Here is a 20555-nt window from a genome sequence, read left to right as displayed (position 1 = left end):
TGTATAAGTTCTAATATTGCTTTTACAAACAACAGGTGAAGCTTTAGCATGATCCTTTATTCTAACAGGGAAAGGTGGTTTCTCAATATAAGAAGTAGGAACAATAGGATCATTATAAGTGACAGTCTTTTCTTCAACTTTAATAGGTGCAGCTCTTTTACTTCTATGGGAGGATGATATTTAAACCACTTCTCCTTAGGGAGATCAACATAAGTAGCAAAAGATTCACAGAAAGAAGCTACTATCTCAGAGTCAAGTCCATATTTAGTGCTAAACTTACGGAAAATATCGGTGTCCATAAAAGATTTAAGGCAATCAAACTTAGGTGTCATACCTGACTCCTTACCTTCGTCGAGGTCCCAATCTTCAGAGTTGCGTTTAATTCTATTCAATAAATTCCATCTGAATTCAATAGTCTTCATCATAAAAGAGCTAACACAAGAAGTATCGAGCATGGTGCGATTGTTTTCAGAAAGCCGAGCATAAAAACTTTGCATAATTATTTCTCTTGAGAGCTCATGATTGGGGCGTGAATATAACATTGATTTAAGCCTCCCCCAAGCTTGAGCGATGCTTTCTCGTTCGCGAGGCTAGAAAATATATATATAATTGCGATCACAATGAACAAGATGCATAGGGTAATACTTTTGATGAAATACCAATTTCAATCTTTTATAGTCCCATGATCTCATATCATCACATAGCCTATACTATATCAATGCGTCTCCCTTCAAAGATAAAGGGAAGACCTTCTTCTTAGCAACATCATCGGGTATACCTGCAAGCTTAAATAATCCACAAACTTCATCCACATATATTAAGTGCTCATCAGGATGCTTTGTTCCATCTCCTGTAAAAGGATTAGCTAGCAGTTTTTCTATCATACTCGAAGGATACTCATAAGGAATTTCATTTTCAATAGGTTCAGTAGGTTGAGGAGCAACTCTTTGCTCTACTGGACGGGGTGAAGATACCCCGAACAAGCCCCTCAGAGAATTACTTTCCATAGTAACAAGTGACAGTAAATTTCAGCACATTATATAAATTTTTCCTTACCAAATTCCACCTACCAAAGGCGCTACACTCCCCGGCAACGGTGCCAGAAAAGAGTCTTGATGACCCACAAGTATAGGGGATCTATCGTAGTCCTTTCGATAAGTAAGACTGTCGAACCCAACGAGGAGCAGAAGGAAATGAGAAGCGGTTTTCAGCAAGGTATTCTCTGCAAGTACTGAAATAAGTGGTAACAGATAGTTTTGTGATAGGATAAATTGTAACGAGCAACAAGTAACAAAAGTAAATAAAGTGTAGCAAGATGGCCCAATCCTTTTGTAGCAAAGGACAAGCCGAAACAAACTCTTATAATAGGAAAAGCGCTCCTGAGGACACATGGGAATATCGTCAAGCTAGTTTTCATCACATTCATATGATTCGCATTCGATACTTTGATAATTTGATATGTGTGTGGACCGGTGCTTGGGTGCTGTTCTTAATTGAACAAGCATCCCACTTATGATTAACCTCTATTGCAAGCATCCGCAACTACAACAAAAGTATTAAGGTAAACCTAACCATAGCATGAAACATATGGATCCAAATCAGCCCCTTACGAAGCAACGCATAAACTAGGGTTTAAGCTTCTGTCACTCTAGCAACCCATCATCTACTTGTTACTTCCCAATGCCTTCCTCTAGGCCCAAATAATGGTGAAGTGTTATGTAGTCGACGTTCACATAACACCACTAGAGGCTAGACAACATACATCTTATCAAAATATCAAACGAATACCAAATTCACATGACTACTCATAGCAAGACTTCTCCCTTATCCTCAGGAACGAACGTAATTACTCACAAAGCATATTCATGTTCATAATCAGAGGGGTAATAATACGCATATAGGATCTGAACATATGATCTTCCACCAAATAAACCAACTAGCATCAACTACAAGGAGTAATCAACACTACTAGCAACCTACTAGCACCAATCCTTGACTTTGAGACAAGAATTGGATACAAGAGATGAACTAGGGTTTGGAGATGAGATGGTGCTGGTGAAGATGTTGATGGAGATTGCCCTCTCCCGATGAGAGGAGCGTTGGTGATGACGATGGTGATGATTTCCCCCTCCCGGAGGGAAGTTTCCCCGGGAGAACAGCTTGTGGCGGCGGAGTCTCGTCCCGAAAAGTTCCTTCCTATTTTTTTCCTCATCGAAAGACCTCATATAGGAGAAGATGGGCGTCGGAGAGCCACCAGGGGGCCCACGAGGTAGGGGGCGCGCCCCCCACCCTCGTGAGAAGGGTGTGGGCCCCCTAGCCTTCATCTTTGGTGAGGATTTTTCTTTATTTGTTTTAAGATGTTTCGTGGAGTTTCAGGACTTTTGGAGTTGCGCGGAATAGGTCTCTAATATTTGCTCCTTTTCCAGCCCAGAATTCCAGCTGCCGGCATTCTCCCTCCTTATGAAAACCTTGTAAAATAAGAGAGAATAGCCATAAGTATTGTGACATAAAGTGAAATAACACCCCATAACGCAATAAATATTGATATAAAAGCATGATGCAAAATGGACGTATTAGGAGGCTGGCTTGTGGGCCTACTAAGTTGACGGGGACGAAGGGCTTTGTCAACTTAGTCAATATGAACGATTCTAGCTCAAGTGACCATACGATGTCCATCCAGCGGCCGTAGTGCTTCTTCAACCTCTGGTCTTCTTGCTCCAGCTGCCCAAAGCAGCGCCGGTCATGCAGCATGCTCCTGCCTCCCGTGGCCGGCTGTGCTGCCGCAGAGGCCTCACCGCCCCCTACTATTCCCACCGCTGGCCAGGCCCTGCGGCGAAGGCAGCCTCACACCGCAGCCAAACCAGTGAACCCTCGTACTCCTCTCCGCGCGGGCTTCCGCTGCCGCGTCTTCCCCCGCTCCGCGTCGTCCCCTTCTTAGGCCTTGCCGCCGTCCACCGCCGTGGTGCTCTCCGCACGACGTGGTCAACGTGGTCAAGGAATGAATTCCACCGGAAGAGTACTGTATGTGGAGAGGCTGACAGCTAGGTCCACGACCACAACCCAGTTTTTTTGTGATTTGCCAAGTAAGTCGCTTTGTCAGGCCTGTTGGGCTGCAAATCTTTCAAGACGAGGAGAGCTTTCATTCGGCTGGCCAAGAAAATGGCCCATCAGTAATGAGAAATGGGTTGTACATTTTTAAAACACATCAAACCGGCAATTAGTTTTAAATATCTTTTTTTCATTTCAAGATTTTAAATTACATTAATTTTTATGCGTGGAGAATTTGTTGGATTTTATATTGATATACATTTATTTTTTAAATCAGTTTGAATGTGAGTCGAAATTTCGGGATTAAAAACAGTTCGGACCGCACCGAAATATGCAAAATTTTGTATACTTTTTTAACCGTGGCCACAATATGGGCTGTAATGCTCACAAAAAGAATATGGGCTCCAAAAAAATCTTAAGAATTAGCAAATGGGCTGTAAATTATTAGAAATAATGGCAGATGGGTTGTATGCTGTTTTCCATAGATTTGAGGCTTTCCTAAAAAAAGGTTGACGCACAAGAACTGACAGTTGGATGTCCATCCAACGGCCGTCGTGCTTCTTCAATATCTTCTCTTCCTGCTCCAGCCGCTCAAACAAGCGTCGGCGGGACTGCCTGCTCCCTCCTCCCCGTGGCCGGCTGTGCTGGCGCGCAGGCCACACCACCCCACCGTACTCCCATCGCTGTCCTAGCCATCCCTCTACTCACCCACACCTACTGTTATTCTCCGGCGACGGTAGACGAACCAGTAAACCCTCATATAGTCGTACTCCCCTCCGCGTGGGAAACAACTATCGGGTCTTCCCTGCCTCCGTATCGTCCCCTTCCTAGGCCTCATCATCGTCCGCCGTCGTGGTGCTCTCGGCGAGGCGTGGTCAATGTGGTCAACGACCGACTTCCATCGGAAGAGTACTATGCGTGGAGACGCTGACAGCTGGGTCCACAGCCGCAGCAAGGAAGTGCCTCCTTATTATGTGCAAAATAATTATTCCTCCACCTGACAGCGGGGACCCACCGGACGGGCCACCATATTTCGTGAAAAAAACGTTTCCTCCCTGACTGCTTGGACCCACCAGCTACACCTTCGCACGCAAGGAAGTGCATCCATGCAAAAAACCAAAACGATTCGCCCCCTGACTGCTGGGACCCACCAGCTACATCTTCGCACGCAAGGAAGTGCCTGACCGTCGGGACCCACCTGGTCGAAGCGTACGTCGCGTTGTCATTCTGGTCACGAACGTGTACGTACATATATACTAGTGGATGTAGAGGCGTGCACGTGTCGTAGTAGAGGCGCGCACGAAGCATGTACACGTACGTACAATGGCCAGGGTGCAAGAAAGAAAATACGACCATGTATGTGTACATACGGGCGGGGTTTCGAACGCCTACTCGCGCATACGTACGGCGAGGGCTCGTTGACATGGCTGGGTCGGAACGGAGAAACAGCGTTGCTACGTCTTGAGCTTGTGTTAGTTTTCCCCGAAGAGGAATGGATGATGCATTAGAGTAACATAAGTATTTCCCTCAGTTTTTGAGAACCAAGGTATCAATCCAGTAGGAGGCTACGCTAAAGTCCCTCGTACCTGCACAAAGCGATAGCTACTCACAACCAACGCGATTAGGGGTTGTCAATCCCTACACGGTCACTTACGAGAGTGAGATCTGATAGATATAATATTTTTGGTATTTTTGGTATAAAGATGCAAAGTAAAAAAGCAAAGCAAGATTAAAGTGATGGAGATTGATATGATGAGAATAGACCCGGGGGCCATAGGTTTTACTAGTGGCTTCTCTCAAGATCATAAGTATTCTACGGTGGGTGAACAAATTACTATTGAGCAATTGACAGAATTGAGCATAGTTATGAGAATATCTATGCATGATCATTTATATAGGCATCACGTCCGTGACAAGTAGATCGAAATGATTGTGCATCTACTACTATTACTCCACTCATCGACTGCTATCCAGCATGCATCTAGAGTATTAAGTTAAAAACAGAGTAACGCCTTAAGCAAGATGACATGATGTAGAGAGATAAATTCATGCAATATGAAATAAACCCCATCTTGTTATCCTCAATGGCAATGATATAATACGTGCCTTGCTGCCCCTTCTATCACTGGGTAAGGACACCGCAAGATCGAACCCAAAGCTAAGCACTTCTCCCATGGCAATAACTACCAATCTAGTTGGCCAAACCAAACGGATAATTCGAAGAGTCTTGCAAAGGTAACCAATCATACATAAAAGAATTCAGAGAAGATTCAAATATTATTCATAGATAGACTTGATCATAAACCCACAATTCATCGGTCTCAACAAATACACCACAAAAAGAAGATTACATCGAATAGATCTCCACAAGAGAGGGGGAGAACTTTGTATTGAGATTCAAAGAGAGAGAAGAAGCCATCTAGCTACTAACTATGGAACCGAAGGTCTGAGGTAAACTACTCACACTTCATCGGAGAGTCTATGATGATGTAGAAGCCCTCCGTGATGACGGCCCTCTTCCGGCGGAGCTCCGGAACAGGCCCCAAGATGGGATCTCGTGGATACAGAAAGTTGCGGTGGTAGAATTAGGTTTTTGGCTCATGTTCGGATCGTTTGGGGTACGTGTGTATATATAGGAGGAAGAAGTATGCCGGAGGAGCAACGAGGGGCCCACAAGGCAGGGGGGCGCCCTAGGGGGGGCGCGCCCCCCACCCTTGTGACCGCCTCTTTTGTTTGTTGGAGCAGGGTCCAAGTCTCCTAGATCACGTTCGGTGAGAAAATCTCGTTCCCGAAGATTTTATTCTGTTTGGACTCCGTTTGATATTCTGTTTATCCGAAACTCTGAAATAGGCAAAAAACAGCAATTCTGGGCTAGGCCTCCGATTAATAGGTTAGTCCCAAAAATAATATAAAAGTGGAAAATAAAGCCCAATATGTCCAAAACAGTAGGTAATATAGCATGGAGCAATCAAAAATTATAGATACGTTGGAGACGTATCAGGCATCCCCAAGCTTAATTCCTGCTCGTCCTCGAGTAGGTAAATGATAAAAAGAGAATTTTTGATGCGGAGTGCTACTTGGCATAATTTCAATGCAAATCTTCTTAATTGTGGTATGAATATTCAGATTGGAAAGATTCAAGACAAAAGTTTATATTGACATAAAAAAATACTTCAAGCATACTAACAAAGCAATTATGTCTTCTCAAAATAACATGGCCAAAGAAAGTTATCCCTACAAAATCATATAGTCTGGCTATGCTCCATCTTCACCACATAAAGTATTTAAATCATGCACAACCCTGATGACAAGCCAAGCAATTGTTTCATACTCTAACTTTTTCAAAACTTTTTCAATCTTCACGCAATACATGAGCGTGAGCCATGGATATAGCACTATAGGTGGAATAGAATGGTGGTTGTGGAGAAGACATAAAGGAGGGGAAGATAGTCTCACATCAACTAGGCGTATCAATGGGCTATGGAGATGCCCATCAATAGATATCAATGTGAGTGAGTAGGGATTGCCATGCAACGGATGCACTAGAGCTATAAATGTATGAAAGCTCAACAAAAGAAACTAGTGGGTGTGCATCCAACTTGCTTGCTCACGAAGACCTAGGGCAATTTTGAGGAAGCCCATCATTGGAATATACAAGCCAAGTTCTATAATGTAAAATTCCCACTAGTATATGAAAGTGACAACATATGAGACTCTATATATGAAGAACATGGTGCTACTTTGAAGCACAATATATGAGACTCGCTATATCATGGTGCTACTTTGAAGCACAAGTGTGGAAAAAGGATAGTAGCATTGCCCCTTTTTGTTTATTTTCTTTTTCTTGGGCCTTCTTTTTTTTCTTTGGCCTTTCTCTTTTTTTTATATTTAGGACAATGCTCTATTGAATGATGATCATCACACTTTTATTTATTTACAACTCAATGATTACAACTCGATTCCAAAACAAAGTATGACTCTATATGAATGTCTCCGGCGGTGTACCGGGATACGCAATGAATCAAGAGTGACAAGTATGAAGAAATTATGAACGGTGGCTTTGCCACAAATACTATGTCAACTACATGATCATGCTAAGCAATATGACAATGATGAATGTGTCATGATGAACTAGATGGTGGAAAGTTGCATGGCAATATATCTCGGAATGGCTATGGAAATGCCATAATAGGTAGGTATGGTGGCTGTTTTGAGGAAGGTATATGGTAGGTGTATGATACCGGTGAAAGGTGCGCGGTATTAGAGAGGCTAGCAAAGGTGGAAGGGTGAGAGTGCGTATAATCCATGGACTCAACATTAGTCATAAAGAACTCATATACTTATTGCAAAAATCTAGAAGTTATCAAAGCAAAGTATTACGCACATGCTCCTAGGGGGATAGATTGGTAGGAAAAGACCATCGCTCGTCCCCGACCGCCACTCATAAGGAAGACAATCAATAAATAAATCATGCTTCGACTTCGTTACATAACGGTTCACCATACGTGCATGCTACGGGAATCACAAACCTCAACACAAGTATTCTTTAAATTCACAACTACTCAACTAGCATGACTTTAATATTATCACCTCCATATCTCAAAACAATTATCATGCTTCAATCTTTTCTTAGTATTCAACACACTCAAAAGAAAGTTTCACAAATCTTGAATACCAAGCATATTATTATTAAGCAAATTACCATGCTATTAAGAGACTCTCAAAATAATTTAAGTGAAGCATGAGAGATCAATAGTTTCTTTAAAACAAATCCACCATCGTGCTTTAAAAGATCTAAGTGAAGCACATAGAGCAAAATTATCTAGCTCAAAAGATATAAGTGAAGCACATAGAGCAAAACTACTTAGCTTAAAAAGATATAAGTGAAGCACATAGAGCAAAATTATCTAGCTCAAAAGATATAAGTGAAGCACATAGAGTATTCTATCAAATTTTAATTCATGTATGGCTCTCTCAAAAGGTGTGTACATCAAGGATGATTGTGGCATACTAAGACACAAAGACACAAATAATACAAGACGCTCCAAGCAAAACACATATCATGTTGGTGAATAAAAATATATCTCCAAGTAAATTACCGATGGAAGTGGACGAAAGAGGGGATGCCTTCCGGGGCATCCCCAAGCTTTGACTTCTTGGTGTCCATGGATTATCTTGGGGGTGCCATGGGCATCCCAAAGCTTAGGCTCTTTCTACTCCTTGTTCCATGATCCTTCAAAAGAATTCACGCAAAACTTGAAAACTTCACAACACAAAACTCAAAATACAAAACTCGTGAGCTCCGTTAGCGAAAGAAAACAAAATACCACTTCAAGGTACTGTAATGAACTCATTCTATATTGATATTGGTGTTAAACCTACTGTATTCCAACTTCTCTATGGATTATAAACTATTTTACTAGACATAGATTCATCAAAATAAGCAAACAACACACGAAAAACAGAATCTGTCAAAAACAGAACAGTTTGTAGTAATCTGTAGCTAGCGCAAGATATGGAATCCCAAAAATTCTAAAATAAATTGCTGGACGTGAGGAATTTATCTATTAATCATCTTCAAAAATAATTAACTAAATATCACTCTTCAAATAAAAATGACAGCAGTTCTCGTGAGCGCTGAAGTTTCTGTTTTTTTTCAGCAAGTTCAACAAGACTTTCCCCAAGTCTTCTCAACGGTTCTACTTGGCACAAACACTAATTAAACACAAAAAACACAACCAAAACAGAGGCTAAATAATTTATTTAATACTAAGCAGGAGCAAAATGCAAGGAATAAAAATAAAATTGGGTTGCCTCCCAACAAGCGCTATCGTTTAACGCCCCTAGCTAGGCATAAAAGTGAGGATAGATCTAGGTATTGCCATCTTTGGTAGGCAATCCATAAGTGGCTCTCATGATAGTTTCATATGGTAATTTTATTTTCTTTCCTGGAAAGTGTTCCATGCCCTTTTTTAATGGAAATTGAAATCTAATATTCCCTTCCTTCATATCAATAATCACACCAACCGTTCTAAGGAAAGGTCTACCAAGAATAATAGGGCAAGAAGGATTGCAATCTATATCAAGAACAATGAAATCTACAGGCACATAATTCCTATTTGCAACAATAAGAACATCATTAATCCTTCACATAGGTTTCTTAATAGTGGAATCTGCAAGATGCAAGTTTAGAGAGCAATCATCAAAATTACGGAAATCTAGCAAATCACACAAAGTTTTGGGAATAGTAGAGACACTAGCACCCAAATCACACAAAGCACAAAACTCATGATCTTTAATTTTAATTTTAATAGTTGGTTCCCACTCATCATAGAGTTTTCTAGGGATAGAAACTTCCAACTCAAGTTTTTCTTCATAAGATTGCATCAAGGCATCAACAATATATTCGGTGAAGGCTTTATTTTGACTATAAGCATGGGGACAATTTAGCACGGATTGCAACAAGGAAATACAATCAATTAAAGAGCAAATTTCATAATTAAATTCCTTGAAATCCAATATAGTGGGTTTAGCAACATCTAGATTTTTATTTTTTCAATCCCACTTTCATCAATTTCATCATTAAGATCTAAATACTCCGAATTTTTAGAACGCCTTCTAGGTAAAGGAAGATCATATTCAGTTTCATCAAGATTCATATTGAAAAATAAAGATTTAATAGGAGACACATCAATAACTTTTAGATCTTCATCTTGATTTTCATAGGTATTGGAAGAACACGCTTTAATAAAGGCATCTTTGGAAGCACGCATCCTAGCGGTTCTTTCCTTGCACTCATCAATGGAAATTCTCATGGCTTTGAGAGACTCATTGATATCATGCTTAGGAGGAATAGATCTAAGCTTTAAAGAATCAACCTCCAGAGAAATTATATCAACGTTTCTAGCCAAATCATCAATTTTAAGCAACTTTTCTTCAAGCAAAGCTTTAAAATTCTTTTGTGAATTCATAAACTCTTTAGCACTAGTCTCAAATTCAGAGGGCATCTTATTATAATTTCCATAAGAGTTGTTGTAGGAATTCCCATAATTATTAGAAGGATTACTAGGATATGGCCTAGGATTAAAATTCCCTCTATAAGCATTGTTACCAAAATTATTCCTACCAACCAAATTCACATCCATAGATTCATTTTATTCTCAATCAAAGTAGACAAAGGCATATCATTAGGATCATAAGAAACACTCTTAGTAGCAAATAATTTCATAAGTTTATCCATCTTTCCACTCAACACATTAATTTCTTCTATCGCATGCACTTTTTATTAGAAGATCTTTTAGTATGCCATGTATCTATTTATACCTATACTAATTACAAACTCTCAAGAAATTACCATGTTAATTAGATTTTACGAACCGTTCATCTGGTGGGACCGAGTTATTACGGTGTAGATTAACCCACATATTCTATCAATTACTAAACTAGAAAAGGAAGAAAAATAACCGTTCATCTGGTGGGACCGAGTTATTACGGTGTAGATTAACCCACATATTCTATCAATTACTAAACTAGAAAAGGAAAAAAATAACCATAGAATCACATTAATTAGATTTTACGAACCGTTCATCTGGTGGGACCGAGTTATTACGGTGTAGATTAACCCACATATTCTATCAATTACTAAACTAGAAAAGGAAAAAAGATAACCATAGAATCGCATGAAGTAGTTTAGATCTAATGCAAGGAAAAGAAAAAAAAGTTGATCCATAGAATCGCACGTGACCGTACAAGGAGTTGGAAGGTGCCGTCATGTGCCTCGCAAAAAAGGAAGGAGCCATCATGTGCAGGTCTTCCATCAATAAAAATATTGAAACTAGAACACCCCCGTGACCTCTTTTCCTCTTCCTGTGACAAAAGAACCTGAAGCGGATTTTACGCCATGTATCCCTCTCAATCTGGGCAACAAATTCACGTCGCCACCGCCGGTTCTCTTTGTCTTTTCCCCGCACGTCGCCCCACCTCGACCCACCGCTCCTTTCCCACGCAGAAGCAAATCTGATCGTCACCACTGTTCCATGCTGAAGGACGGCCGATTGTATCTATCCTCGAGGCCGCCGGTCGCTCGATCGATGATGACGGCACGATAGAATCTCGCCGACGATCTCCACCACATGAAGCACTATGGCCGATCTGCAACATGGCATCGTTGCCGGATGGATCCCAGCCTCACCTGCACCTCTAATTATGCCACGTTATCGATCTAGGAGACCATCGTCCCTGAGCATGGCATCGTTGCTGGACAGATCCCAGCCTGACCTGCACCTCTTCTTCTGCCACGTTCTTGATCAGGAGACCGCCGTCCCAGCCGCATATGGGGTGGAGGTTTTCTTGACTAGGGTTCTTGCACGTACATGGGAGCATGGGTGATGGTGCTACTCCTTGGCACATGGGATAGTGGTTTTGAAGGCCAGATGCAAGACGTTATGCTCATAGACTGATAAACAGCGCAAAGCCACACAGCTACATATGTCGCTCTTTCAACAGGCCCTTCGATTTCTTTTGATCCCTCTGAGCAAGGCATGTAATCTCTAGATATTTATAACTTTGCTTCGTCTTTTCCTTTTTAGGTATTGATTACCGTGGAGGACACATTATATATTTAATTGGCGTGCACTGTGAATACCAACGAGTTGTTCTTCTCATCATATTCTATCCCCTAAACTTTGTAATCACTTTTCTATTTGGCCTCAAACCAATATTTGGTTTCTTTGCTTCCAGGATTGTTCTCCCACGTGCCATGTATTGGATTTCGCATAGATGGACAAGAGTCAGTTGTTCAGCGAGATGCCCAGCTGCATTTGGTTGTTTGACCAGTTGTGAGATGCTTCATAAGGCTCCGAATGGATGTTTATGTTGTTCGCCCGTTCCACTGTATATCCAGTTCGTATGGTCGAGAGCTGAGGAAGAGGCAGTAGGATGGTTGCTCCAACATTATTGAGCAAATTCTGAGTATGTGATCATTGTCCAGATTTCCCTTGCTTAACAAATAACACCATCGTCCACACTAGGTTAGTAAGATAAGAAGCTTCCTTTTGTAAATTTCCTCTTCTAGCTTTGTGAATTTAAAAAATGAGAACGATAGATTATGCAATTTATATTTCATTGATAGTAAATTGGCATATGGTACCTTACTGAAGTCGTTTGGATAGAAGACGTTATGTGTCCTGGGCATTAGAGTTCAAAGGATTGCTTCTCTTTTCGTGTGACATGTTGAGAACTTGAGATGATGCCTTAATCCATTAAAATTCAATTGTTTGGTTCTCAGTTTTGTTTGAACTTAATTAGAGCTAAGCGGTGCTCATGTTTTACGCTGCAAGTATTAAACAGGTATGAATTTCTTGTTGTTTGTGAGGTTTCGTCATACAGCTCATTGTGCCCGATAACGATTGTCTCAAGTAGTATAGTTTGTGATGTTGCTGGTTTAACACATCAATCTGGTGGCTTCATCTCTTTGACAGCATGTGGATCCTATATAATATAATCAAGCGCTTTTGTTAGATCAATTGTTGTTCACTACTTCCAATCTATTGTCTTTTTTAATCTTTTTGTTGTGTTCTCCGTAAGGAAATCTCACACGTCCCTTCGATATAAATTATTAAATTCATTCACAAACCAGTGATCTATGGTTGGATGTTCGCCGGAGCCACCAGCGTCGATCAATCAACGCCCGCAGCAGCACCGTTCACACACACAGGTCAAGACTTGTGTAGGTCTGTAAAGGCACATGTACGTCCAACTGTAAGTTTGCAAAGACATGTAATGAGAAGTTTTACATTAGGCAATCTTAAACATATGGAGGTACGTTAGCCTTAGTCAGATTTGTGCTGAGGTTGTTCATGCCGTCCATAAATTTTCTCTTATTCGTTCTGTTAATTACAACTGCTGCCTTCAGTTGAGACTGCACCATATCTGCTAGGAATACATGTCTTTCCAGTATCTCCTTAATTTCTCTCCTGCCCTTCCAGCATATATGGGTGATGTCGCACACAAAGTTGTTGCTTGCACTATGTCGTGGTGACGGATGAATACACCACATGGTGAGGATCGATGCCTTATGAGCTATGATTTCTTATTTAATGTTAGATATGGAAATTCATATCCCGTGTTTTAGTAATTACAGCTTTGTCTCTGTAATAGATGAATAATAGAGTGAATAATTTCTCTAATTTGAGCTGATAACTGAAAAATGCTTGCCTATGATTATCAGTAGTCGTACAAGGACAATGCTCATCAACTGATGGGTTTTACTTACTATAATTTGTATTATGGGCTGCCACAGAAAATGGTAATGGAATGATTCTAGAGTGTTACAGTTCTCTCTATATAACCAAGCAAACAAGAGAAACTTATATAAAAAGAAAATCCGGGGCACTCATCCCGGCCCAACATGGAAGTAAATTTGTAACTTTCGTCCTTCATCAATGTTATTCAAATATACTAGAAAGAATAGAATGAGTATCTACTTTCCAAATTTAAGTTTTACACATAGACGAATATGTGATTCAGGTGCATCTGGTGCAAATTGCTATATGTAACTTTGTTTGCCATAATGTTCAACATAATCTTTCTAGAAGTTGTGGCATTACCCTACAAGGCAAAAACCGGCCCCATGTATCAATTCTTAGTTTCTTATAATCACACTTGAATAAGGTATGTTCTTGAATTACTAATTGTTCTTCCTTACCCAGATAATTTGAAGTATCTTTTGAAGTATCAACCATACGAATTATATGAGATTTTTTTCCTAGGTTGAGTTTGCAAGGGAAACGATCGTTTATAATTATGGAAAACATAAGAATTTGCAAGGTTCGCCATATGATAAGATCTAAGAAAGTAGGCAATAATTAGGCGACTTTGCATATTACTGAAATGAGACAAATAATACTCACTCCGATCCATATTAATTGTCATTGACTCATTTTTCTTTCCTCATATTTAAGAACATATATCACGTTACCTCACCACAAAGTATTTTTAGCTGTGGGTTGCAGCCAATAAATCATTTCTTAAAGTACATTCCTACGAAATGTCATGTTTGAAATCCTCGAGGATTCAGTAGATGGGCTATTCATATCTGATTTCATAAAACATATTGTGATATGATAATAATATATATTCGAGTGGAATATTATAATTAACTAGGCCGTGCAACGCACGGGTAGACGACTAGTTGAGAATAATTAATCATAATATTATCTAGGAGTTTAGTAGCATCTCCAAAAGTGATTTCCATAAAAGTGCCTCCCGCGGTCGAATCTAAAAGATTTCTAGAAGCAAAATTAAATCCGGCATAAAACTTTTGTATGATCATCCACAAATTCAAACCATGAGTAGGGCAATTACGTATCATTAATTTCATTCTCTCCCAAGCTTGTGCAACATGTTCATGATCAAGTTGTTTAAAGTTCATAATATCGTTTCTAAGAGAGATGATCTTAGCGGGAGGAAAATACTTAGAGATAAAAGCATCTTTGCACTTGTTCCATGAATCAATTCTATTCTTAGGCAAAGACGAAAACCAAGCTTTAGCACGATCTCTAAGCGAAAAAGGAAATAGCTTCAATTTAACGACATCATTATTGACATCTTTTTTCTTTTGCATAACACATAAATCAACGAAGCTATTCAGATGGGTAGCGGCATCTTCACTAGGAAGGCCGGCGAATTGATCTTTTATAACAAGATTCAACAAAGAAGTATTAATTTCACAAGATTCAGCATCTGTAAGAGGAGCAATCGGAGTTCTAAGGAAATCATTATTATTGGTATTGGTGAAGTCACACATTTTGGTAGTATCTTGAGCCATCGCAACAAACAAGCAATCTAACACACGAGCAATCAAAAGCAGACGGGCAAAAGAGGCAAATAGAGAGGGAGGATAGAGAGAGAGATGGCGAATAAAACGGCAAGGGTGAATTGGGGGGGGAGAGGAAAACGAGAGGCAAATGGCAAATAATGTAATGCGAGAGATAGGGATTGTGATGGGTACTTGGTATGTTGACTTTTTGCGTAGACTCCCCAGAAAATAGAGAGGGAGGATAGAGAGAGAGAGGGCGAATAAAACGGCAAGGGTGAATTGGGGGGGGAGAGGAAAACGAGAGGCAAATGGCAAATAATGTAATGCGAGAGATAGGGATTGTGATGGGTACTTGGTATGTTGACTTTTTGCGTAGACTCCCCGGCAACGGCGCCAGAAATCTTTCTTGCTACGTCATGAGCTTGTGTTGGTTTTCCCCAAAGAGGAAGGGATGATGCAGCAGAGTAGCGTAAGTATTTCCCTCAGTTTTTAAGAACCAAGGTATCAATCCAGTAGGAGGCCATGCTAAAGTCCCTCGTACCTGCACAAAGTGATAGCTACTCACAACCAACGCGATTAGGGGTTGTCAATCCCTTCAAGGTCACTTACGAGAGTGAGATCTGATAGATATAATATTTTTGGTATTTTTGGTATAAAGATGCAAAGTAAAAAAGCAAAGCAAGATTAAAGTGATGGAGATTGATATGATGAGAATAGACCCGGGGGCCATAGGTTTCACTAGTGGCTTCTCTCAAGAGCATAAGTATTCTACGGTGGGTGAACAAATTACTATTGAGCAATTGACAGAATTGAGCATAGTTATGAGAATATCTAGGCATGATCATGTATATAGGCATCACATCCGTGAAAAGTAGATCGAAACGATTCTGCATCTACTACTATTACTCCACTCATCGACCGCTATCTAGCATGCATATAGAGTATTAAGTTAAAAACAGAGTAACGCCTTAAGCAAGATGACATGATGTAGAGAGATAAATTAATGCAATATGAAATAAACCCCATCTTGTTATCCTCGATGGCAACGATACAATACGTGCCTTGCTGCCCCTTCTGTCACTGGGTAAGGACATCGCAAGATCGAACCCAAAGCTAAGCACTTCTCCCATGGCAAGAACTACCAATCTAGTTGGCCAAACCAAACGGATAATTCGAAGAGACTTGCAAAGATAACCAATCATACATAAAAGAATTCAGAGAAGATTCAAATATTATTCATAGATAGACTTGATCATAAACCCACAATTCATCGGTCTCAACAAACACACCGCAAAAAGAAGATTACATCGTATAGATCTCCACAAGAGAGGGGGAGAACTTTGTATTGAGATTCAAAAAGAGAGAAGAAGTCATCTAGCTACTAACTATGGAACCGAAGGTCTGAGGTAAACTACTCACACTTCATCGGAGAGGCTATGATGATGTAGAAGCCCTCCGTGGTGACGGCCCTCTTCCGTCGGAGCTCCGGAACAGGCCCCAAGATGGGATCTCGTGGATACAGAAAGTTGCGGTGGTAGAATTAGGTTTTTGGCTCATGTTCGGATCGTTTGGGGTACGTGTGTATATATAGGAGGAAGAAGTACGCCGGAGGAGCAACGAGGGGCCCACAAGGCAGGGGGGCGCCCTAGGGGGGGCGCGCCCCCCACCCTTGTGACCGCCTCTTTTGTTTGTTGGAGCAGGGTCCAAGTCTCCTAGATCACGTTCGGTGAGAAAATCTCGTTCCCGAAGATTTTATTCTGTTTGGACTCCGTTTGATATTCTGTTTATCCGAAACTCTGAAATAGGCAAAAAACAGCAATTCTGGGCTAGGCCTCCGATTAATAGGTTAGTCCCAAAAATAATATAAAAGTGGAAAATAAAGCCCAATATGTCCAAAACAGTAGGTAATATAGCATGGAGCAATCAAAAATTATAGATACGTTGGAGACGTATCAGGCATCCCCAAGCTTAATTCCTGCTCGTCCTCGAGTAGGTAAATGATAAAAAGAGAATTTTTGATGCGGAGTGCTACTTGGCATAATTTCAATGCAAATCTTCTTAATTGTGGTATGAATATTCAGATTGGAAAGATTCAAGACAAAAGTTTATATTGACATAAAAAAATACTTCAAGCATACTAACAAAGCAATTATGTCTTCTCAAAATAACATGGCCAAAGAAAGTTATCCCTACAAAATCATATAGTCTGGCTATGCTCCATCTTCACCACATAAAGTATTTAAATCATGCACAACCCTGATGACAAGCCAAGCAATTGTTTCATACTCTAACTTTTTCAAAACTTTTTCAATCTTCACGCAATACATGAGCGTGAGCCATGGATATAGCACTATAGGTGGAATAGAATGGTGGTTGTGGAGAAGACATAAAGGAGGGGAAGATAGTCTCACATCAACTAGGCGTATCAATGGGCTATGGAGATGCCCATCAATAGATATCAATGTGAGTGAGTAGGGATTGCCATGCAACGGATGCACTAGAGCTATAAATGTATGAAAGCTCAACAAAAGAAACTAGTGGGTGTGTATCCAACTTGCTTGCTCACAAAGACCTAGGGCAATTTTGAGGAAGCCCATCATTGGAATATACAAGCCAAGTTCTATAATGTAAAATTCCCACTAGTATATGAAAGTGACAACATATGAGACTCTATATATGAAGAACATGGTGCTACTTTGAAGCACAATATATGAGACTCGCTATATCATGGTGCTACTTTGAAGCACAAGTGTGGAAAAAGGATAGTAGCATTGCCCCTTTTTATTTATTTTCTTTTTTTTGGGCCTTCTTTTTTTTCTTTGGCCTTTCTCTTTTTTTATATTTAGGACAATGCTCTATTGAATGATGATCATCACACTTTTATTTATTTACAACTCAATGATTACAACTCGATTCCAAAACAAAGTATGACTCTATATGAATGTCTCCGGCGGTGTACCGGGATATGCAATGAATCAAGAGTGACAAGTATGAAGAAATTATGAATGGTGGCTTTGCCACAAATACTATGTCAACTACATGATCATGCTAAGCAATATGACAATGATGAATGTGTCATGATGAACTAGATGGTGGAAAGTTGCATGGCAATATATCTCGGAATGGCTATGGAAATGCCATAATAGGTAGGTATGGTGGCTGTTTTGAGGAAGGTATATAGTAGGTGTATGATACCGGTGAAAGGTGCGCGGTATTAGAGAGGCTAGCAAAGGTGGAAGGGTGAGAGTGCGTATAATCCATGGACTCAACATTAGTAATAAAGAACTCATATACTTATTGCAAAAATCTAGAAGTTATCAAAGCAAAGTATTACGCACATGCTCCTAGGGGGATAGATTGGTAGGAAAAGACCATCGCTCGTCCCCGACCGCCACTCATAAGGAAGACAATCAATAAATAAATCATGCTTCGACTTCGTTACATAACGGTTCACCATACGTGCATGCTACGGGAATCACAAACCTCAACACAAGTATTCTTTAAATTCACAACTACTCAACTAGCATGACTTTAATATTATCACCTCCATATCTCAAAACAATTATCATGCTTCAATCTTTTCTTAGTATTCAACACACTCAAAAGAAAGTTTCACAAATCTTGAATACCAAGCATATTATTATTAAGCAAATTACCATGCTATTAAGAGACTCTCAAAATAATTTAAGTGAAGCATGAGAGATCGATAGTTTCTTTAAAACAAATCCACCACCGTGCTTTAAAAGATCTAAGTGAAGCACATAGAGCAAAATTATCTAGCTCAAAAGATATAAGTGAAGCACATAGAGCAAAACTACTTAGCTTAAAAAGATATAAGTGAAGCACATAGAGCAAAATTATCTAGCTCAAAAGATATAAGTGAAGCACATAGAGTATTCTATCAAATTTTAATTCATGTATGGCTCTCTCAAAAGGTGTGTACATCAAGGATGATTGTGGCATACTAATACACAAAGACACAAATAATACAAGACGCTCCAAGCAAAACACATATCATGTTGGTGAATAAAAATATATCTCCAAGTAAATTACCGATGGAAGTGGACGAAAGAGGGGATGCCTTCCGGGGCATCCCCAAGCTTTGACTTCTTGGTGTCCTTGGATTATCTTGGGGGTGCCATGGGCATCCCAAATCTTAGGATCTTTCTACTCCTTGTTCCATGATCCATCAAAAGAATTCACGCAAAACTTGAAAACTTCACATCACAAAACTCAAAATAGAAAACTCGTGAGCTCCGTTAGCGAAACAAAACAAAAGACCACTTCAAGGTAGTGTAATGAACTCATTCTTTATTGATATTGGTGTTAAACCTACTGTATTCCAACTTCTCTATGGATTATAAACTATTTTACTAGACATAGATTCATCAAAATAAGCAAACAACACACGAAAAACAGAATCTGTCAAAAACAGAACAGTCTGTAGTAATCTGTAGCTAGCGCAAGATATGGAACCCCAAAAATTCTAAAATAAATTCCTGGACGTGAGGAATTTATCTATTAATCATCTTCAAAAATAATTAACTAAATATCACTCTACAAATAAAAATGACAGCAGTTCTCATGAGCGCTGAAGTTTCTGTTTTTTTCAGCAAGTTCAACAAGACTTTCGCCAAGTCTTCTCAACGGTTCTACTTGGCACAAACACTAATTAAACACAAAAAACACAACCAAAACAGAGGCTAAATAATTTATTTATTACTAAGCAGGAGCAAAATGCAAGGAATAAAAATAAAATTGGGTTGCCTCCCAACAAGCGCTATCGTTTAACGCCCGTAGCTAGGCATAAAAGTGAGGATAGATCTAGGTATTGCCATCTTTGGTAGGCAATCCATAAGTGGCTCTCATGATAGTTTCATATGGTAATTTTATTTTCTTTCCTGGAAAGTGTTCCATGCCCATTTTTAATGGAAATTGAAATCTAATATTCCCTTCCTTCATATCAATAATCACACCAACCGTTCTAAGGAAAGGTCTACCAAGAATAATAGGGCAAGAAGGATTGCAATCTATATCAAGAACAATGAAATCTACAGGCACATAATTCCTATTTGCAACAATAAGAACATCATTAATCCTTCACATAGGTTTCTTAATAGTGGAATCCGCAAGATGCAAGTTTAGAGAGCAATCATCAAAATTACGGAAATCTAGCAAATCACACAAAGTTTTGGGAATAGTAGAGACACTAGCACCCAAATCACACAAAGCATAAAACTCATGATCTTTAATTTTAATTTTAATAGTTGGTTCCCACTCATCATAGAGTTTTCTAGGGATAGAAACTTTCAACTCAAGTTTTTCTTCATAAGATTGCATCAAGGCATCAACAATATATTCGGTGAAGGCTTTATTTTGACTATAAGCATGGGGACAATTTAGCACGGATTGCAACAAGGAAATACAATCAATTAAAGAGCAAAGTTCATAATTAAATTCCTTGAAATCAAATATAGTGGGTTTAGCAACATCTAGATTTTTATTTTTTTCAATCCCACTTTCATCAATTTCATCATTAAGATCTAAATACTCCGAATTTTTAGAACGCCTTCTAGGTAAAGGAAGATCATATTCAGTTTCATCAAGATTCATATTGAAAAATAAAGATTTAATAGGAGACACATCAATAACTTTTAGATCTTCATCTTGATTTTCATAGGTATTGGAA

This window comes from Triticum dicoccoides, chromosome 7A (genome assembly GCF_002162155.2).
Source record: "Triticum dicoccoides isolate Atlit2015 ecotype Zavitan chromosome 7A, WEW_v2.0, whole genome shotgun sequence".
NCBI classification, from domain to species: Eukaryota; Viridiplantae; Streptophyta; class Magnoliopsida; order Poales; family Poaceae; genus Triticum; species Triticum dicoccoides.
Note: the sequence above shows the minus strand (reverse complement) of the source record.